The sequence below is a fragment of the Vidua macroura genome, chromosome 23 (assembly GCF_024509145.1).
Source record: "Vidua macroura isolate BioBank_ID:100142 chromosome 23, ASM2450914v1, whole genome shotgun sequence".
Lineage (NCBI taxonomy): Eukaryota > Metazoa > Chordata > Aves > Passeriformes > Viduidae > Vidua > Vidua macroura.
This window is the reverse complement of record NC_071593.1, coordinates 4,038,019-4,059,709: the sequence shown is the minus strand read 5'-3', so window position 1 is coordinate 4,059,709 and position 21,691 is coordinate 4,038,019. Positions and strand designations below refer to the sequence as shown.

The 21,691-nt window shown below is 46.4% G+C and overlaps 1 protein-coding gene and 1 long non-coding RNA gene across 6 annotated transcripts in view; one reads left to right on the top strand and one right to left on the bottom strand.

The window, feature by feature from the left end:
* KAZN (kazrin, periplakin interacting protein) overlaps positions 1-21,691 on the bottom strand; it is a 204,485-nt gene that overhangs the window by 86,998 nt on the left and 95,796 nt on the right. The gene's annotated exons all lie outside the window — the stretch shown is intronic.
* On the top strand, positions 82-3,684 carry LOC128818285 (uncharacterized). 3 transcript variants are annotated; one of them, XR_008440434.1, is made up of 5 exons: positions 82-282; positions 1,510-1,604; positions 2,552-2,674; positions 3,351-3,374; positions 3,471-3,684. It is a non-coding gene; the product is annotated as an uncharacterized LOC128818285 (long non-coding RNA). The 3 variants fall into 3 exon arrangements; XR_008440433.1 differs by having other exon boundaries at positions 3,351-3,684; XR_008440432.1 differs by lacking the exons at positions 3,351-3,374; positions 3,471-3,684 and having other exon boundaries at positions 2,552-3,342.

Genomic DNA, 21,691 nt, shown 5'->3' with positions numbered 1-21,691 from the left:
GGGTGCTGCGGGGATGCTGCAGTGCCCGCGGTGAGCTCACAATGCCACTCGTGAAGAACCGTTCTGCTAACTGCGCTCGGGTACAACCTGAGCGTGGCCGTGCCCAGCAGCTGCCTGCAGCAGGTGGAGGAAAATGGGCTCCAGAAATCCCCCTGGAAGGATTTTGGAGCAGGGGGAAAGAGCCACCTGAGCGCTGTCACCACTGCAGCAGCACTAGTGCAGGAGCTCTTACACTGGCGGTTCATGTGGCACGAACCCAGGGTGAAAAATCGAGAATTATTGGTATCATCCATTCGCTGGCGACTGCTAGAGGGAGCGCGGATGTTTCCCTGTGCCTTATCCATCCCTCAGAGGGATCCACTTGTGTGTTTGCCAGGGCTGCAGCAAGCCTGCAGAGCTGCCACCCTGCCCGTGGCAGCCGTGCAGATGGCTTCATCCTCACTGAAGTGAAATTGTAGAATCACAGAGTGATTTGTGTTGGAAAGGACCTTAAAGATTCTCATTCCAGCACCCTGACATAGGCAGGGACACCTTCCACTACACCAGGTTGCTCCAAGCCCCATAGACAGGGATGCTTTGGAGACCATGGCCCACGTGGCTGTACCTCCCCACTCCATCCCTGCAGCCCAAATCTGCAGGCAGTCGTGCTGTGAGTTGTCACCTGAGCCACCTGTACCTGGAAAAGTTCACAAATGGGTTTAGGAACTGGGCAGGAGCTCCCATGGCAGTGGGGTGGGAGCCTCACAGAAACAGGAGGGGTGTGGGAAGCACAGCAAAGAGCCAGGACGGTGAGCAAGGACCCTTGCTAAGGGAGAAGTCAGAGGAAATTGTGAGCCGTGAGTAAAGGGGGAGAAACAGCCCAGCACAATTTGCTAAACCCTCTGATATTTGCCTAAATTCAGGCTTTTGGCTGAACAAGCTGAGAATTTGGGGCAGTTCTTTGAACTTCAGGGTGTCCTTGTGCAGCACTGGCACTGCAGAGCCCTGATTCAAAATGCAGTAAAAAGGAGAGAAAAGGGCTCCCGTTCTTGAGAGCTGCAGGGATGGACATGAGGCAAAGCAGGAGCACATCACCATCCCACACACCCAGGGACTGCAGGGAGGGGTCTCTAGGAGCAGGGGGTTTGGTGTGCAGAGTCTCCAGGCAGCTTTTGGGGACAGAAATGGGGTAAATCTGCTGTATCAGTCTGCTGAAAAACAAGAGCAGCCTGGTTCCCCCCAAACCTCAGGTCTGATGTGGATCCTGGGGACAACCAGCTCTCCAAGAGTCAAAAGGACTGAGTCCTTGCCAAGTGGCATCTAGTCCTTACATCCATCTGGATCAATCCATCTGGATATTGTAAAACAGAGAAAATTTAGCATTTATTCCATGACATGGTACAGTGGCTCTGCAAGGGACAGTTATTTCTGACAGAGAGTTTCCAGCAGTGTCTGCAACCCAAGCTGGGTGCTGGACCAGGGCACGTGGAATATCAGTGGAAAGGTTTGTTTTCCTTAATGAATTCCCAGAGAGCCAACAAACAACCTACAAGGAGAAATAAGTGCAATTTTTGAAATTCTTTCTCCATCATCTCTACAGCCATCCCTGAATGAGATAAAGTTCTGTAAGTATATAAAGCAACTGAATTCTAATCAAGATAAATGCCCACTTTCATACCTAATTTGCATGAGTATGTGCTGCAAACTGTGTTTGCAAATGGGAGAATTATGTATGTAACCAGATAACCTGAGTGTGCAATCCCAGTACCGTATATGCAAAACTTACTCATTGCACTTGAATAAAAATAAAGCTTCAGCAAAAAGGAACTTGGCTTCAAAGTACCGGCACATTTTTTTAATCGTAAAAAAATCAGGTTAAAGCTGATTTGAACCTTGCAAGAACCCATTTAGCTGCTAAGGCAAATTCCAAATGATGTTTCTTACTCAATCTAACTTTAATAATAGACTGGTTGAGTTGCTGCACTGTCAGAACTGGAATTTTTTAAATTTACTGACAAAGAGAATTTCTACATTAGCACGTGGTTATTTAAAAAATGTCTCCTAAAGTTGGCTGTGGCCTCATGGGTAAGATAAAAACCTGACTCTAAAAACTTTCCTCACTACTTTCAAGCCTTCCTGAAATCCCCTGAGGATATCTTGGAAGATTTTCTCCCCTTTCCCATGCCTGCTCCTATCCTTACTGGGCAACAGCTGGATCCATTAAAATTGATTTTGATCTCTCAGAGCAGAATTTGATTTCTCCGAGCTTTTGCCTGGAAGGAGCACAGGGTGTCACAGCAATCCAGCAATATCAGCCAGAGGAAAAGGCACAAGGATGGGGCATTCCCAACCCAACTGGGTTGTGCCAGCTCCCAGTCAGAAGGCCAAGCCTTTGCTGGAAACCTCAAAATTGGGATGAAATGAAACTTTAGAAAATTAATCGTGCCTCCATCCCTCTCCTATTAGTTTTAAATTAACAGAAAAATGGAAAATAAAAGCTAATTAAAGACCCCAAATTAGAAACATTTTATTTCCCAAAATTGCTTTGATTTTTTTTTTTTTTTTATTCCAGCTTTTACCAGGAAGTTGACAGCTCTGCAAGGAGTCTGTGTTCCAAAGGGATGGGAGTCCCTGGCCATGTAGATGAGGCATGAAGAGATTGGGAATATTTCCTAAGGATAAAAGGGAAACCTGAGTCAGTGCCAGCAAGTCACAAATCTTCATTCAACCTTACTACACCCAGCATCTGTTCAGGTGCTGCAAGGGGAGCCTTGAAAACCTGGAAAAATCCCTCAGTTTTGGGCAATGTGTTCTGGTGGTGCCATCACATCCAGGCAGGCTATTCCTCAAGAGTGTGTAAATGGAATAAACACGGATAGAGGAAGATTTGAGAGTTGCACCCTTCATCTTCGCTCTTGTTACAACCTAAGGAGTGCAGAAAAGGGAATCTGAGAGGATTTAGAAGATGAAAAAGGGTTGAGAAGCACATGAGTACCATTCAGGCCTTCCAAACCCTTTAATTTGCTATTCAGATTACCACTTTTTATAGTTTAATATGTACAATATGCAAAGGAACCAGTTTAACTAAATGGGAAAAGCCTTCTGTGTTAAGGTTGAACGTAATCTAATAGGGCCCTTTGACTTGATTCAATTAAATCCTTCTTTTTCCAATTAAATAATCATCCAGAATTTAATAAAAATGAATTTCCATGTGTCATCCTGCAGAATGATGACCTCTGTGATGGGGAAGGCTTATGTAAATTCTGCTGATCGCTTTTTATCTGCCTCTGCCTCACTTCCTCCAAAAAAATTGCCTTCTGTCTGTATATTTACATTAATTTCTCATCTGCTCCATGTATCTGTGTTTGCAGGAACAATTCCCAGCTGAGAGAGCTGTGAGTATCACCAGCTTCTTTCAGTACATCCTCAGAAATGGACCCTCTGTGATGGGAAAAAGATCTCCAAAGTGGGATTTTTGATCTGTGCCTCAGGTTTGTTGTGCCCTGGCATGCTGTAGGGCCAGCTTCCAATTGGCCCCTTCCAAATATCACCAGAGGCATCTGTATGGCTGTTTATCACCAAGAAAATCCAGTCCAAGGGAGCAGCAACTTCAGCAGCAATCCCCAGGAAAAGCACAGCGTGGCCCACGTTCCACAGTCTCTTCCAGCACATCTTGACTAAAGCTACAGCAGTTGTTAATATTTACTAATTTTTTTTTCCCTCTGCAAGGGTGTATTTATAACTGCATTTTACCCCCCTCTCACTCATAAAATACAGAGCACACAGTCTTTCCTTCCTCATTTGGGATATACAGCAGCATCTTTATGCAAACCTTGCTGATGTGGTACTGCTGTAAGAACTTACTAACTTATAAGTTACTAACTTACAAGTTATTCAAACTGAATTAACCAGAGCTGAGGCTGGACAGGTTAAAAATTTGAGTGAATATTGTGTTTCTCCCCGTGATGCTGCCTTGCCACATTTCCCCATCTCTATTTCTGTGCAGATAAAATGGTCTTGGCGACCTTCCTGTGCTGCACATCCCTCGAGAGCATGAAAACAAACCCATTAATGTTTATAAAGTGTCTCAGACTGGGGGAATTACATCACTGTGGCGAGATACAAGCTTAATGGATCAAAACAAACCCCAGCTCCAAACCCCCCAGCTTAGACACATCTCAGTTACCCGGCGCAAACCTCAAGGAATCCCACTGAGAAGGGATAATTGAGAGAAAAATGTGATCCCAGAGATTTTTCTGCAGTAAACCCATTTTATGTTAATAGAAAGCAGATTTCTAGACCCCTTTGCAAACGAATGACTTCCACAGCATATTTCACAGCTGAGCGCATCCATGGCACCAGCTTTGGACACGGGGCTATTAAACCCAACATTTGTTTAATGAATTACAGCAGTCCATGAATCTGTGTGTGCTCAGCCTGTGTTTAAATGCTTATTGGGAAGACGTCAGCAGCCAGCTCTGCTTGAGCAGGTACCAGCCTCAATGATGAGCTCTCGCTGCAATGGGCCCAAAACTTTGAACATGTTTTTGGGTTCTGCTTTCTTATCCAAGACAGATTACCCAGGAGGTTCAGGGTCTCTGCTGAACATAAAACCTTTTGGGCTCAGTGCAAGTTTGGGCTGTTTTCTCCTTGGTGATGAACTGTGTGAGAGAGATAAACTGTTGTGCATCTCCCACCTGCCTGGGGTTGGTCCCTGCAAATGAAGGGTGGATTTAAGCCACTAAAACTCACACATTCAAGCAAGGTTGATGTGCTGCAGCCATTTCCAAGATGACCCCACTCTCACTTCACCAGTCAATCTATAAACCTCGACAAAAAAATTAACTCTGGTTCACCCTCCTATTTTAACACGTTCTCCACTGCAAACTATGTGTGAAGTGCTCCCTTTCATGGTACACAGAGACAGTAGTGATGATGTGCTGTGATCACTTTGCTTTCCTGCAAAATACCTCTGATTTATGGTGGTCTCCGCTCCAGAAATCCCCACCCAGGAGCAGTTTTAGAGTCACTGAATGATTTGGGCTGGGAGAGACCCTAAGGACCATCTTGTTCCACCCCCTGCCATGGGCAGGGACACCTTCCACTATCCCAGGTTGTTCCAAGCCCTGTCCAGCCTGGCCTTGGACACTTCCAGGGATCCAGGGGCAGCCACAGCTGCTCCGTGCCGGGGCCTGCCCACCCTCACCTAAGCCAAGAATTTCTTCCTCATATCCAGTCTAGCCCTGCCCCCTGTCAGTGGGAAGCCACTCCCCCATGTCCTGTCATTTCAGGTGAAGTCTGAACGAAATGCCATTTCCCCCTCATTTCCCCATCACAAATTAGGGAGCTTTGGTTGGGCTTTTCCAGAACTGCCAGGGTGATTTGGGAGATCAGGTCCTGCTGATCCTCCAAGACTTCCCTGTCCTCTTGGGAAGGTGACAATGGGGACTCTGTGGGGACATTTGCAGCCCCAATTTACCTCCTGTTCTGCTGGGACGAGGATCGTGTGAAAACTTCAATGAATAGGGAGAACGTGAAGCACTCAGACAGCAGGATAATATGTGCCGTGAAAAAAAAATCCTGTGATCGATCAGCAGACAAATATATACTTAAATTAGGTGTTAGCGGGAGAGATGCAGCAAAGGTGATTATGGGTTTGCCTCCGTGTTTCCCTCAGCAACAATGATGACACGCAGGGGTGGGTCACCCTACCCTGTCATTAATGGAGCATCAGCATTCATCTGACAGCTCCTTTGTCCTGGCAAGTCAATTCCGATGAAGATTTGACATTAGCAGAGGCACGGTGAAACTCAGCCGCCTTTGCATTTTCATGACCCTCCAAATGCTTTAGCCTGATGGATTACAGGTAAAATCACTGTCCTAATTTGGGCAGGAGGCAGAAATAAATATTTGTACCCATCTGTATCTGTGGCAATAAAGACCACGGGCAGAACCAGCAGAAGAGCAGCCCTTTGCTCCCTTCCCAGAAAACCAAATTGGGAGCAGGGGGCACAGGGCAGAGCACGTGGGAAGGGTCAGGTGGAGCATCAGAGAAATGTGATTTTGTTTTATTACAATATTTGTCAAGTGGTGGTTCAGCCCTCTAAAACAATCCTAAACTTAATTCAGAAATGGAGAACTCCAGATTGTAACAGAGAGGGGTTTTAACATGCACAGCACATTGTCCCCCATTGGCACCCAGCAGGCAGGGAGCACATGAGCATCCACAAAATTCCCACGGGCATTTCAGGGACAAAACAGCCCAATCCAGACAAGAGTGAAATGTAGTTTAGTCCTTCCCTTTTCTTTCAGGTGAAAGAACACACGTTCTGCTCTAAGTGCCATCACCCTCCCTTGTTCTGTCAGTGGCACCAACCCCAGGTCACGCCTGGTTTGGGGATCACCCCGCTGCCAAACCAGTCTCTTTCACAACAACAGAATGTGCTGGGAGTGTGGAACAATAAAAATAACCTTCCCCTCCCCCTGCCCCCTCCTCCGTTTTCCCTGGTTTTATCCAAGATGCTACCAGCAGGGTGGACTAATCCTGTATTGCATACAAACCTATAATTACATGCCCCACTAACCTGTGAAAGATCTAAAAGTACACCTAGGTAAAGTTTCAGCATTGAGAAGGCAGCTGAAAATTTGGCATTATATTTCTACATATACATATTAATTGCAGTCATGTTTTAAGGTGTCACTATGGATCCTTTGATTCTGTGAATTTGGGGCTTGGAGTGTACTGATTTTCATTTCTTTAAGGGTTTGTACCACAGGCTGGTTACCCTGAGAAAAACAGCACTTATCCAGGAGTGAGAGAAATCCCCTTACACCAGGTAATTCACAAGTGTTCTTCTCCTTGGGTTAGGTAGGAGGACACTGCAGGTATCATTTCAGAGGATGGGGAAACTGAGGAGCAGATGGGCTGGGACAGGGTGTGACCAAGGTCCAGTGGGAGAGGGCACCTGCAACCCATGAAACAGAGTGAGGCTTTCCAGTTAAATCAGGAGCAATTCCTTCATCTCTCCATGATCTCACCCTAAAGGAACACCCAACCAGAGAAGGGCAGGGAACATGTGTCTTCTAATAAAGTCTGTTTAACTTTGGCATAGATTACTTCTAAAAAAAACCCCACCAAACCACACCAAATACAAGAATGTGATAAAGTATCTCGGTACAAAATCAATTCCGAGGTGATTATCAGCCTCTGAAAAATTTGGGCTCTAAGTCAGTTCGTGGCAGGGATCAAATTGAGCTGCTGTCAACTCATTTGGGCATTTTACTTTGCTTCTGATAGCTGACAGTTAAAATAATCTCAGATAGTTCCCATTACTCCTGCATTTTCTGCTTTTTGCCCCAGGGAAGGGCCATGCAGCCAGGCTCCCATCAGGCTGCAGCATCCCTGCCCAGCCGTGGCTGGGGGAATCCAGGCTGCCACAGCTCCCTGATCTCTTCCTCCACTTGGGGGAAAAGTCGTAGATAAGGCTGCTCAGCTGTGAGCTGCCACAGCCAGACCCAGGTCTCTGCAGCTGATCTCCAGCTGCTGCTGGGAGCAATCTGTGCTCCCAGATGGGCTGCACTGGCCATCAGCTGGAATGCCAGGAGGAGCTCAGTCCTCCTAGAGAGAAGGCTTGAAGCATTATCTTCTGCTAATGCAGGTGAGGCTTATTAATATTATTTATATTAATAGCTCTTCATGAAAATGGGGAAGTTTTCTCCAGAGAACAGGGAGATGCCCTCAAATGATAGCTTAGGGAGCAAGAGGGAGCCAGGGGAAAGCTGATTTTTTTATCTTAGAGTGGCTTGAACTGGAGGGACCTTAAATTCCTTTAAGGGATCTTAAAGCTGATCTTGTTCCACCCACCCCCTGCCATGGCAGGGACACCTTCCACTATCCCAGGGTGCTCCAAGCCCTATCTAGCCTGGCCTTGGACTCTTCCAGGGATCCAGTGGCATCCACAGCTGCTCTGGGCACCCTGTGTCAGGGTCCCACCACCCTCACAGGGAAGGGTGGAGAGAGGGATCACTCTGAATGGTCTCAGAGAAAGCCAGGGCAGATATGTAATGCCCCCCTTACCCTCTGCCAAAGGCTAAATGAATAATAATTTTTTAAAAGCACAGCTGGATGGATTCCTTAGGAAAATCAAAGCATGTTGGGAGTATCCTCCAGTGGATACAGGAGGTTCTGTGGGTACCAGCATCTCCATCACCCCAAAGTCTTCAGGACAAGAAGCTGCCAGGATTGTCGACATAGGGATTTTAAGAAGGTGATGGATATAAAATCCACCAAAGGCAATTAAACCAAGCAGGACAACTGCCAAGCTCTTGTGTTTGCTCACTGTCAGTAGGTTTTATGGAGACAGAAATATATCTGCAAAGCTATTCAAGTGCATTTAATTTTTCCAGTACCCACGTACTGCAGCTTGTGTGAGGATAATATGTTTATCCTATAAGGTTCCTGACTTCATTCTGCAGTACTTGACTCCAGGCTGGGTTTTGTATTATTAACTTCCAGTGCATATGGAAAATAAAACCTGTTCCCACTGAACACCCTGGGACGAAGTTTTGTTGGGTGGTAAGTGCAGTTTGTCACACTGCTGGAGGCCCAGGGTGGGACAGTGAGCCTGGGAAAACCTGGGGCCTCAAACCTGATGGAGATGTGAGCTGAGGTGTGGGGAATGCAGGGCTGGAGGTGGCAGCTTGCTCTGACACAGCAAAGACAAATGGAAAAGGGGAAAAGATACTTATCTATCTATCTGGAAGGTATTAAGGAGAAATTCTGGCTGGGAGGGTGGTGAGCCCCTGGCACAGGGTGCCCAGAGCAGCTGTGGCTGCCCCTGGATCCCTGGCAGTGCCCAAGGCCAGGCTGGACAGGGCTTGGAGCAGCCTGGGATGGTGGAAGGTTCCCTGCCATGGCAGGGGGTGGGATGGGATGGGCTTTAAGGTCCCTTTTAGCCCAAACCATTCTGCCATAAAACCCATGCAGTGAGAGGGGGTGATGCTCCATCCCTCATGCCTTACACTCTCACTGTCCAAAAGCTCCTGATAAACATGAGAAATTACTTACTGTTCCACTGGTATTTTTTGCCTTCTGATGCCACCTCATGAAAGTAACGGTTCATAATCTGCACCAGACCAGCTTGACTCAAGATAAAGATCTGCCTCGTTTGCAGTTACATAATTAGCAATTACCCTAATTTCACTTACATTAAATTACATTTTATAAAAATAAATGTTATCTTTTCTGACAAAAAAAAAAAAAAAAAAAAAAAAAATCATCCTGGGTCTACTTCAGACTTTTTTATATAAAGCAGAAGTATCATTATGCTCTTCTCAGATGTACTGTCTAGACACTTTAAATGAAAATATTCATTATTGCTAATTTGCATCTCTTTCAATTCCAGGACAGAAATCAAATGAAGATGTCAAAACTGTGCTTCCTCTGCCTCAGGCAAAACGGAGCCACAGTGACCCCCAAGTCCTTCCAAAGGGGATCTCAGTTTGTGTGAAGGAAAAACATCTCCAGCATCCTCATAACTGAGGGCAGCACAAGATGAAAGTTTAGCAGGGAAAATCAGAGGAAAATAATGGTGTCAGGATCTGGCTCTGAGATCTGCAGCTTTGAAGGAGGGATAAACCAGGGAGATCCCAGCCTTAGGGTGCAAGATGTGTTGAAATACAGATGTAAATCAGGACGGTGGTAACTCACGTGGGTTCAGTGGTGACATTTCCTGAAGATAAAGCACATTTTAAATGCACTCTCTGCTTGCTGGTAACAAAACTTTCCATTAGTACAAGAAAATACATATTATACCTCAAACACGCTTCACTGAGCTTGGAGAGTAAAGATAAAATAATCTTTTTATAGCAAATAGGAATGAATACTTAAAAATAATAAAAAGTTGGTGAATATTCATTTGAACTCTTAAGCAAATTTGCCCTTGTCATATTTGCATCCCTCTTGTGTTCTCTTTCTGTGCAATGAAGTTTTATTAGCATGAACATCCACAGAAAGTGAATGTGAAGACTCAATACCCATGGGAAACGAATTTAAAATTCACTTGCTGTGTGCAGTCACCCAAGAAACTTGATCATAATTGTTTATTGTACTTAAATATTTATATTGTTGAAGCACTTGTTAGATAAAAAGCTGCAATGCTCCTCTGCTGGGTGATGTTCAAACACTGTCCCAGGCTACAGGAATTGCCTCCATCCCCAGCAAGCACACAGGTGGGACAGGTTTCACCAGGCTGGCTGATGTGGCAGGTGGCAAATTTCAAGGTCAACAGCAAATATTGGGTGAAGAATCCAAAAAGTTTCTCCTAATTTTTCTTAGCATGTTGAGTGGATGCACCGAATGGCACCACCTCCCTTGGGTGTGTTCACAGAGGGTGCTTGAAATGCAGGCAGAAATTAAAGCTCATCAGGAGCATCATTTTAAGCTTTTTCACTGCCTGCAGTCCTCTGGCACAGACTCCATCCCTCGCTCCCAGCTGGGATTCCAGCAGTGCCTGTAGGCTTTACAATGGATCCTTCATTCCCTCCTTCCCTTCCCCTGCTCCCCATTTGCATCTCGAAATGCTCCAGAAGCTGCACCCACGGCTGCTGCCTCCCCCAGCAGATTCCATGGCCCTGAGCAGGAATCCCATCCCTGCTCCCCAGAGCAGTTAACACCTTCCCACCCCTCCGTGGCAGCTGTGCAGGGCACTGCTGCTCCCAGCTCATCCAAAGATACCTCTGGGGTTTTTTTGGAAGAGGTAGGCAGCACTTTCTGCAATAGGGAGACTCTGTCACTTAGCACCCCACAAATCAGCAAGGCCAGGCTTCCCCTGCTTGATCCAGCACTGACTGGTCACACTTCCAGACCAATCCTCCCTAAATCATTTTTCTCTGTTACCTGCCTCAGCCCGGAACACAATGAGGGAGCAGACTTTTTATGGTTATGGAGGAATAACTTCGAGGTCAAACCCCTGCTGGGAGTGGGGCAGGAATTTACACATTGCACCATGGACTGTAGCACAAACAGCCAATTATTAAGGGCTGGGGAATGAAAAACACTCTGAAACTGAGACTCAGGTTATGACAATAAGGATGCACAGGAGAGAAAATTGCATTAGGACTTGCACTATTTTTACACATGCCCCTGAATCTGGATTCAGTGGTGGGCGGGGGGGGATCTGGAGTCACCCCTCGGAGCAGGTTCAGGTGTCCATCAGCTTCTTACACACGACTGTGCCTTTTAATTATCACCCACCATAGTCAGGTGAGGGCTGCCTGTGCCAGTTTGCATTGGTAACACAGCCTGGGGCACCAGTTCCCTGCTCCTCAGTGGAGACAGCAGCTGGCATTGGGCACGTAATCACACACCATCAGTAATTAGCAACAATTTCAGTTGCCCCAAAGATGTTTCCAAGAGCAGATACCGAATCTCATGGCATTTCCTTCAAGCACAGGCCACCAAGGGGATGCTGGTATGGAAGTGGAAAGATGGGAGAAGGAGAAGAGGAGAGGCAAACCAAGAGCTGTCGCTGGCACTGCTGCGGGAAGGGGCAGCGCTACTCCAGGAAGATTATTTCCAAAAGCTTGAGCTGCTTGGGAATGACATTTGAAATCCAGAGGGTTGGAAAAGGAAAGAGGAAGGAATGGGAACTCTGGATGGGGATGAGCTCTGGATGGGGGATAAGAGGGCTCCACTACAGCACAGAGCATCCTCACAGTGGGGGCAAAATAGAGACCCCCTGTGCCCAGAGAGCCCCAAGGCTGGAGAGGGGGGGCACACAGAGCACTGCAATACACACACACCCCATTTAAATAATCATTTATCAAATAATAAATTAAGAAGAGATGCTAAATGCTGTGAGCAGGGTCTCCCTGCATGGCCAAATCCTTCCACCCTGATGGCAGAAGATGTCACATGTCACAGGAGCAAGATGGGTGATGATGAAAAGAGGATGAAGGGCATAAACTCAATATGTGATGCAACCCCACACTCACTACTATAAGAAAATGCAAGAGCCAAATGGGGTAAAAACACCTTCTCCAAGACAAAATTTTGTTGGCTGCAGAGGAAGTCAAAGTTGGCTTTTACAGTTTGAAGTGGTTAATGATTTGATTTCTTTAAACCAGGGAATTAATGGCACTGAACTTCACAACAACAACTAAAAATTAAAGGCACCCCAAAGAATGTTCTCTTAATTGTAGCAGCCCGCTGCATTAAAGCTGCTGTAGGAAAATTCATTTACAATTCAGCTATTAAATTGCAAACCATTACCACTACTTTTACGGCTTTAGATCCCTCTCACAAATTTATTGTGTAATTACTCGGAGCAACAGGATGGTTTCTAGCAAACAGCTAAAATAAGGCACCCGTTCCAAAATCCTCACAATTCTGCCTTTTCCAGATGAAATTTATGCAAAAGAGGAAAAATGTTACATGCAGTTTTCTGCCTGGGATTTGGGGGCATTTCAGGATGGAGCTGGAATCTTGGCTGGTGTAAAGGTGGGATGGAAGTGACCACCCCAACAACTGTCACTTCTTGCTGTAGGAGATGAAATTGCTTCGGAGCTGTTGGGACTTGCTCTGATGGATCTCTGCAGCAGCAGAGCTGGGGCTTCAGGACCTGGAATTTTCTCACCTCCCAAGGGCTCAGACAACCCCCAGCCAAGACATTGCTTATGAAATAAATCACAATAAAATTGAATAATAATAAAAAAAAAGAATGGCATTTTCTGCCCTTCATTTTCCGCCCCAGTGAAAGAAAATTGTAAATAAATAAATAAACAAACAAATTCTTGGGCACCATGAAAAAAAAAATTGCATAAAGGGGCATTAAGCAGGACAGGCATTTCCCGGGTAGAATGACTGGATTATTGTTGGAAGATGCAAATAAATTCACATCATGTGCCTCTTTTTTCCTCCTTTTCCTTTTTGTACCATCCCTCATCCAAAGGAGAAGATAACGTCTGTATCCAGCTCAGGAATCTCGTGAGCAGATTAAAGGCCCAATTATGCTGGATTTGGGGAAGCTGCCTACCATCCAACCTGAATCCATCCTTACAAACCCTGGGATTAAACACTCAGGGGCCCCCAGACAGATCAACCACCGTGCTGCTCACCAGCCATGACTATGAAACCATTTTCTTGGAAGCAATTCCCTTCTCCCATGGGGTTTTCTTCTATCCTGATGTTCCAGGGGATGTTTCTCACCTCTGCCTCATTACCTGCAATCCTACCTGGGAGCTCACTGCAGGCACGTGCCCTTAGGGATGCACTGAAACAGGCACTGCAGTGCTTGGCTCAGCTGGGCCCTGAGGATTTAATACAGCTTCACAAAAAAAGGGAGGTAAATGAATATGACCCTATTTAATAAAAATAGAAATACCCTTATTTTTTGATAATATTCTAATTATTATTACACTGTCAGCTTAATTTAAAAACAAGTTTTTAGAATTTATTTTTAATTTTTTTTATTTTGTAAAGGAAGCTCTTTGGGGGTACCAAGGGCCAGTAAATGGATATTCTAATTATTATTACACTGTCAGCTTATTTTTTAAATTTTTTTTAAAATATTTTTTATTTTGAAAAGGAAGCTCTTTGGGGGTACCAGGGGCCAGTAAATGGATATTCTAATTACTATTACACTGTCAGCTTAATTTTTTTTTCATTTATTTTATTTTTTTTTTTTTATTTTGAAAAGGAAGCTCTTTGGGGGTACCAAGGGCCAGTAAATGGAGAGAGAAGGCAAAGCAAACGGAGCAGAATTCCCAGCCCATCTCCTGCTGCTGCTGGCTGAGGGGAGATGGCCGCGGTGTCCGCGCAGCTCGCCCATCCCGAAGGCACAGAGAACACGTTTGGTTATGCCGGGGGCATCTCCCCGGGCTGGCACCGGCCAGGGGCTGGAACCAGATCATCTCTGAGCTCCCTTCCAAGCAGAGCCGCTGTGATTCTGTGAATGGCTCCTTGGAAGGGCTGCAGGCCCAAACCTCCTCCCCCCGAGCCCCTGGGTCCCGTGTCCCAGCCACTCCCGGCTTCTGCTGCTGCCCACAGGGCCTGACTTGCTGGGACCATTGATTCCTGATTGCAAATGTTCGCCGTGGGTATCGTGACACGACCCCCGAGGCCGAGCCCGCCGTGGTCACACCAGCACAGCACCCTCCTCTCACGGAAGGAGCTGACAAACTGGGATAATTTATTCTGCTGGGCCCAGTGGCTGCCAAGTCGGCTCAGTCTGGCATGGGACAGGCTTAGAGGAACAGCCAGGCTGGGATCTGCAGAGAGAGGAGGAGTCTGAGTGAATCAGACACCCAAACCTCGCCGGCTTCGGCAGGAACTGGCTATTCAGCCAGCTTGGGATCGTTTTCCTTCTCGGGTTTTCTGTTTGCTTGAGTGCCACTAAATTGTGTGGGTGATCAGTGGAGGAGGGGATCAGTTCAAAAGGGGATTTTGGGTAAAGCTAATGAGTGATAAGGTAATTATGAAGAAGGACACATGGGGAGAAAAACCCCCACCATCTAAATTTCCAACGGGAATTGCATTTTGGCAGCAACTGCTGGTCAAAGGAGAGACAAGACCTTCACACACAGTGCCTGACCCATTGCTCTGCTGTGATGTGCTCCCAGCTCCACTGGAGGAATTCAGCAACTAACAATCATCCTGGAAGCATTCAGGCTGGGAAAGCCCTCTAAGATCATCCAGTTCCACCACTGACCCAGCAGCATCCTGAGCACCACTAAACCTTGTCCCCAAGTGTGACGCCCACTCATTTTTGAGCACTTTAAGGGATGGTGAATCCACCACTTCCCTGGGCAGCGTGTTCTAATGCCTGACCATCCTTTCAGTGCAGAAATTTCCCCACCTTGCCCAAGGCAGACAATTTAAGGAAGGATGGCAATGGCCTGAGGATGGGGATTGGGTGGATAAAGTGCATTAATGATGAGAAATTGCATCTCTGCTCCCTGCAGGCACCCAAACCTTCTCTACATTGTCAAGAGGAGGGAGAAGAGGTGCCAGCTAGGTGCAGGGTTTGGGGTGGGAGCAGGCAGGGCCTCAGGCACTGTTTCTGTCTGGGAGCTGAGCCCACAGCTGGGTTTGAGGGTCCCCAGTGCCCGCGTGTGCCGCGGGGAGCCACACGTGCCACGGAGCCAGCAGTTGCCATGGAGACCGAGGATTTCCTTAAAACTCCTGCGAAAAGGAGACGAAGGCCCAAGAAAGCAGAGGGGAGATGTCTCAGAGGGGTTTAGGGCTGTGTTCAGACCCCAGGGCCATCGCACCACCCGTGGCTGCACAGGTTGTTCCCTCCAAGCAGACCCGGTTCTGCCCTGTGGTGGTGATTTCTGTACCTTGCAAACTTCATTTTCTGCCTGTGCTGGCTCATCTCTGCAAGGTGCCAGTCTCATCCAGCAATCACATTTATTTTTACAGCCTCCAAGGGTTGTCTAAAGATGCAGCTTCTCTGTCAACAGAGAAACTGGTTTTTAATTACAGCCCTTCTGGCAGGGGATAGAGCTTTTTCCTTCATCAATATATTTTTTAAATGCATGGAAAAGTCACAGGACTGGCAGATGGAGCAGAAAAGCCCCCTGATTATCCAGATTACAGCCCAGCACAGACCCTCCATACCACAGAGACACCTGCTGGGATGGGGTATGGGGCTGGAAGTGGGTTAAACCCACAGCCTAAAGCTCGAGCTCTCATTTCCATCAGTCCCTAGATTTGGCTTTGCTCTTTGATGTTTTTAAATGCTGGTTTGTCCTTCGCCAGCCTCCAGGAATTGGGATAAATCAATAACCCATCAATTTTGACTGCAGAGCTCTGTGGTACCCAAAGCTGTGGTGCTGCTCCCAAGTGATCCATATGCATGCAAGCAGAACATTCCCAGACAGCTTTAAATGAAGTGGCTGGCAAAATCCCCTGGGAATATTTGGTTAGGATGAGAAACATATAGAAACACAGCTTTTCAGAGGCATCTTGCAGTAACTTTAGTTTCCATAGTGACTAATGTTTGTGTTTATACCCAGTCCCTGTGTTTCTATCAGATTTTGCTGCATGGAACAGCTGTTCCAAGTCATTTCACCAAGACAGATGATCCTGATAAGGAGCAAAGTTTCCATTCTACACAAATGCACATTTATTTAATAAAATCCAAAGAATTCAAACCTGGAAAAGACCTTGTGCTTCAAAAGATTGATTATCAATGCAACCAACTGATGGGAAGAGAATAAAAGTGGCCACAGAATAGCTGCTGCCTAATGAGAGAGTGAGAAAAAACAGAACAGAAAATATATAAAACAACACTGAAAACACCTGTAACTTTATTTAATTTGGCCATGAGCTTTCTATCACTGGGTTTTATGCACAAACGTGATGCCTAAAAATCCTGCTGCTGCTGCTGGAGATGTCACTACAGTGGGTAAAGGGCAGCTCTTGGACCCCCCAGCCCCCTTTGGACTACCTCATCCCTGTAAAAAGCTGCTGGGAGCATCCAGAGGAACCAAATGTAGACTAACCTGGCCTTTGGGTTCTAACAAACCACTTTCACCAAGTGCCCCATCCCTGTAGCATTTATATAATCACCTCATTTCCTTTTCAGTGGAAATCAATACTGATTATTTTTGGTGATTTTTTTCCTTACACTGGATGGCTCATGTCTAGCTTTTTGGAACAATACTTATTTTAGCCTCTTTACCAGATCAAATAGAATATGAGCTCCCTGGCTGGATCTAGGCTTGCATCAACCCCCCCCAGAGTCTCTTTGGTATCAGCAGCTCTACCTGGGCTGAACTTGTACTAAAGCAAGAAGGTTGGTAACACAGCCACCCCTGACATGCCCTTGGCTTTTCCTTGGAAAGACCAAAGTGTTGGATATGTCCAGGTGAGTCCAGGAGGCTCTAGAAGAGCATCTGGCATCTCCTCAGAACCTAGATGGAAAAGGTGCTGTTGGCTGCCTCCCTCCAGTGCCTGGGTGACTCCAAAGGCAGAGGTGGGTCCTCGTGTTTGGTGGTACCCCAGAAAGAGTAAATAAACCTGCTTTTAGACACACAGCTGGAGGAAAGATCCCTGCTTCTCTTGCCTTGATCTGTGCCACCCACTTCTGCCACTGGACATAAGGAATTTGCAAGGAGACTGGGACAGCCCAGGAATGGTGAGAGGTCAGGAAGAATGAAGATGTGATGTAGGAAAAATAACTCCAGTGTTATCTGCCTCCTGGCTTCCAGTCTTTGTCTCCCTGTAATCCTGTCCCCAACCCAGAGCTGCCCTGTGCTGCTCCTGCCCCTGCAGAGCACTGGGCTGGCAGGAGGTCAGACCTGCTCCCACAGGTTCATGTCTTACTCCTGCCGCCTTTATGTCTCAATATTCTGCTTTTAAAATATTCTCTCTGCTTGCCCAGCTCTGGCCAAAATCCTAATGGGAACCAACAGCTCCTTCATGCTACATGAGGCACCAAAACAGCAGCAACCAGCTGCTGGGAGAGGCCAGAGTCCTGCTCCCCAGCCCTCGCTGCCATAAATAACTGGAGTGCACAGGCACTGGCAAGGACTACGGAGTTGCTTATCATTTTAATCACTTCTAAATCACGTTGCAGAGCTCCAAACCTAAGGAAATTATTTTCATTGTTAACCTCCTTCTTCTTAATTTGCAAACTTCCTGCAAGTAATTGAAATTCCTGCTCTGCAAAAGCAAAAGCCTTATCTGCCGCCTTGTTTAGCCAAATTAAGAGAGATGGGACTCGACTCCAGATTTGCTAAATATTTTTCCCTGCCTTCCGAAACATTTATTACATTTTGCATTGCACAAACTGCTTCAACCTCCTGCCGGCTGCAGAAACATGGTGAATTATTTTAATCAGGAGCAAGAATCGTGTTGAAAGTAACAGTAACGTGGCACAACAGGAAACCTTGGGCTTGCAGACTCCTTTGGAAGAAAATTCCAGCTCTCCTCTTCCTTCTTTGCGACTATCAATCAAACTCTAAAAATAAAGTCAGATATACAAAATTATCCTGCCATCAGGGCTTGAAAATATTTCAGTTAAGCAACTGTCAGTGCTTCTGTGATGGATCTCCATTGCCCAGGTTCTCTATCTTCCCTTTTCAGACTGCACCAGGCTGAACCTTGGCACACATCCCAGGGATGATGCTGGAGCAGTTTGCTTAACAGCAGCCTTTTAATCTCTCTGGAAGCTGGGCAGCACAGGGGCCAGCACATCTCCCCCTGTCAGACCCAGGGATGCAAACACCCGCAGCTCCCACAGATTGCTCTTGAAGCATGAGATACTTCAGCACTTCCCAAAAGTCAGGTCATGTGCTCTGAAGGGTGTGTTGGAGCATCAGTCCTCCCTGGGAGCATCAGGGGTGCCAAGTCTGCTCTCTGCTGAAGCTCCTCTGGATTTGCCAGTGGGTAATGCAGAGCAAGCTGGGGGTAATGCCTGAAAGAATGGCTTTTCCCCCTGTGCAAGGCTGGGGCCTTGAGCTGCCTTTCACACCTTCTCTGCATCCACCTCATACCCCAAGAGCTCCTTTGCCCTGCTCCTGCCAGCCATGCACCATTTCCTCTCCTCCCTGCCCGGGGCCTGGCGTGGCACCCTTGGATAGTCACAGAATCACCAAATGGCCAGGGCTGGAAGGAACCTTAAAACTCATCTCCTTCCACCCCTGCCATGGGCAGGGACACCTTCCACTCTCCCAGGCTGCTCCGAGCCCTGTCCAGCCTGGCCTTGGGCACTGCCAGGAATGGGGCAGCCACAGCTGCTCTGGGCACCCTGTGCCAGGGCCTCCCCACCCTCCCAGGGAAGAATTCCTTCCTCATATCCATTCTAACCCTGCCCTCTGGCAGTGGGAAGCCACTCCCTGCTGCCCTGTCTCTGCAGCTCTCTTGGAGCCCCTTTAGGCACTGAAAGAGGCTCTAAGGCCTCACTGGAGCCTTCTCTTCTCCAGTTCTTCATTCCCAATTCTGAATAAAACATTGGATGTAAGGAACAGAAATACCCTGCTTTTCCCAGACTCACCCCCTTCTACTCAAGGGCCAGGAGGCTGCCAGAGCCATGTCCTCTGCCACTGCTGGGGCTCATCTCTTCAAGCCCACACCAGACACTTAATCCCAGCCAACAGTAATCTAAATCCTCCCAACTGCTGTTGAAGCCCTGGGGAAAAACTCTGCATTTATTTGTTTCTTCCTCTTGGAACACAACGATATGTAAAAGCAAATCCAGCAAGGACGAGGAGCAAACATGCAGAATCTTGTTATTATGGACCCATTCTGTACCACCAGGACCAAGAGCATCCAGTTTGTATCTACAACACAAGACTTCTCCTGGGCTGGGAAGCAGTGGATGAGGCAATGAGATTCAGGCTTTTTGCTCTGCAGACTATTTGTTTTTTTTAATTCTGGGAAAAGAAAGAACATATGTGAGGGGGGGAAGGGTGGCAGCAGCATTTGTAACGCTTAATTTACTAAAACGACACATTGCACAGATCTCCCATCTCACTTCATTCAGAGAAATAAGTGTTGGGGTAAACCAGCCAGCCTGGATAGAGACCCATCCCAGGGATTGTAAATGTGCTGCTGGCATAAAGATCCTTCCCAAAAGATGTCTGAGGTCAAAAGCATCACCCTTGTCATGCCCTGGCCTGGGTAAAATACTCATTTCTTCTTTTTCCCCCCATAAAAACATCAGGGTTTTGATAGAGCAGAGCCAGTCACTCTCCATGTACATGGACCCTACCAGAAAGCAGGAAACATGCTTGGATTTTAGTGTTACTTTAGAAATTACACCCCAGCTTTCTTCCCCTGTATTAAAATCTATGAAATCAGCGAGACCAAAACAAGTAGGAAGTGACAGCAAGAGCAGGATCAGGTCCTGCCTTTGAAAACTACTTAATTTATAGTCCCTCCATATCAGAATTATTAAGAAAGAAAAATACCTATAGCCTCCCAAATGTCACCATATCCACCCGACTTCCGTGAGTCTCTGAATGGATTTACCAGTGCCAGGGGCAATCTCATTTTCTAGAAAACCTGTTTTACTGCCTAATATTCCAACCAAGTCTATGGCTGATCACTTAAACAGGCTTTTACCAGGCAGGGCAGGCTGCACGTCTCATTTCCCTCAGACACCCTGCAGCGGCTCCGTGGGTGGGAGGGGAGAGGAGACGTCGCAGCGAGCGGAGTGGGATCGCTCGCTGTCAAATTAAAACTCTGATTAATTCCAAAGCCGTTTGCTGTTTGCTGAGATATTCGCGAGTTGTTTGATTTCAATAATTGCAGGGAATGGATGGAAGGAGGGAAAGGCCCCACCCTTGGCACAGGGGATGGTAAGGGCTGGCAGCCCTTGGTCCGTGCCAAGGGATGAGATGCTCCCAGCTGGAGCATCCCTGGCAGCCCCAGTGCACTTCAGGGAGGCTGAGGAACCTGACAACCCGATAATCAAAAGCTGTCCTGAACATTTCCCTGTCTAATCGATCATTTGCAATGTTTACTGATGAAAGAGTGATAAAACCTCAGCTTTATCCATCCCTGCAGTCCTGCCATTCCTCCAGTGCCTCCGTTGGAATTGAGGCCATTGATTTATTTAACACACCTAATCTGTATGTGCAAGCACAGAGAGGAACAGGCTGATCCTTCGACATGGACACGGCACATTGATTCCTTTATTTTAATTTGCCACCCCGTTAACCCACCCAGAACTGGGGATTGGAAATACAGGATCCTGAAGGTCCCTTTCAATTCTGTGATTCCATGAATGTCCCACACACAGTGCCCAGCACGGGTATGTTGGGAAGGAAGAGAGAGGATATTTGAGGCCTAATCCTGCAAATCTTAATTAAGGGTCATCCAGACTTTAAATTACTTAATTTGTTCAGTTTATGCCAGGAAGACCAAGAAGTGACTGGAATACAGGGACTTTCACAGGAAAAGGGAGATTTGAAAAACCAGTGGGCAGATGCTGAAGCCACACTGGCTGTAAGGAGCAAAATGTCACTCCTGGGTGTCTCCAAGAGGGACAGGCAACCCTGAACAAATAATATTAAATATTGTTTATTATATTAAATAACCATGATAAATTCTATATAGAACAATGAATCATAAATATTGCATATTTTATAATATTTAATATTGTTTATTACATTAAATAACCATGATAAATTATATATAGAACAATGTATAATAAATATTGCATATTTATAAGTATAACCATTAAAAATAAACATATTAACTATAATAAACATTTCTGGATAGCTAAGCAACAACTAACTCATTACTGTGTAGTGCAAATCATTTTGCTGAGGGACTGACACTCTGGAAGTCAAGAGCTTGGCAGGAAGCAAACCTAGGGTGGTTTTGGTTGTTTAGTTGTGCATGTAGCTTTGTGCTCTTGAAAAACATTTAATTTATTGAAGATTCACCTTAGAGCTCATCAAAGCTTGGATGTGACATCCAGTAAATCATCTCCTATTACTCAGAAAGTCGTGCTGCACGAAACAAAGAGATGTTGAAAGTCAGCCTGGAACTGGAGAAGAAAGTTGGCAACTGGGAATTATCCTGCTACACCCAAACAGCTCAGAGTCAGAGCACTAATTGTGTGCTGTCTGTAATGGCATTTGAGCAGTATCTGAAAGAGAGTGGGATTTCATTATACAAACCCTTCTCCATCCACGTGAGCCTCTGTGAAGCAGCATCTTCCCACGTGCTTTCTGTGCCAGAGCAGATCCAGAAACA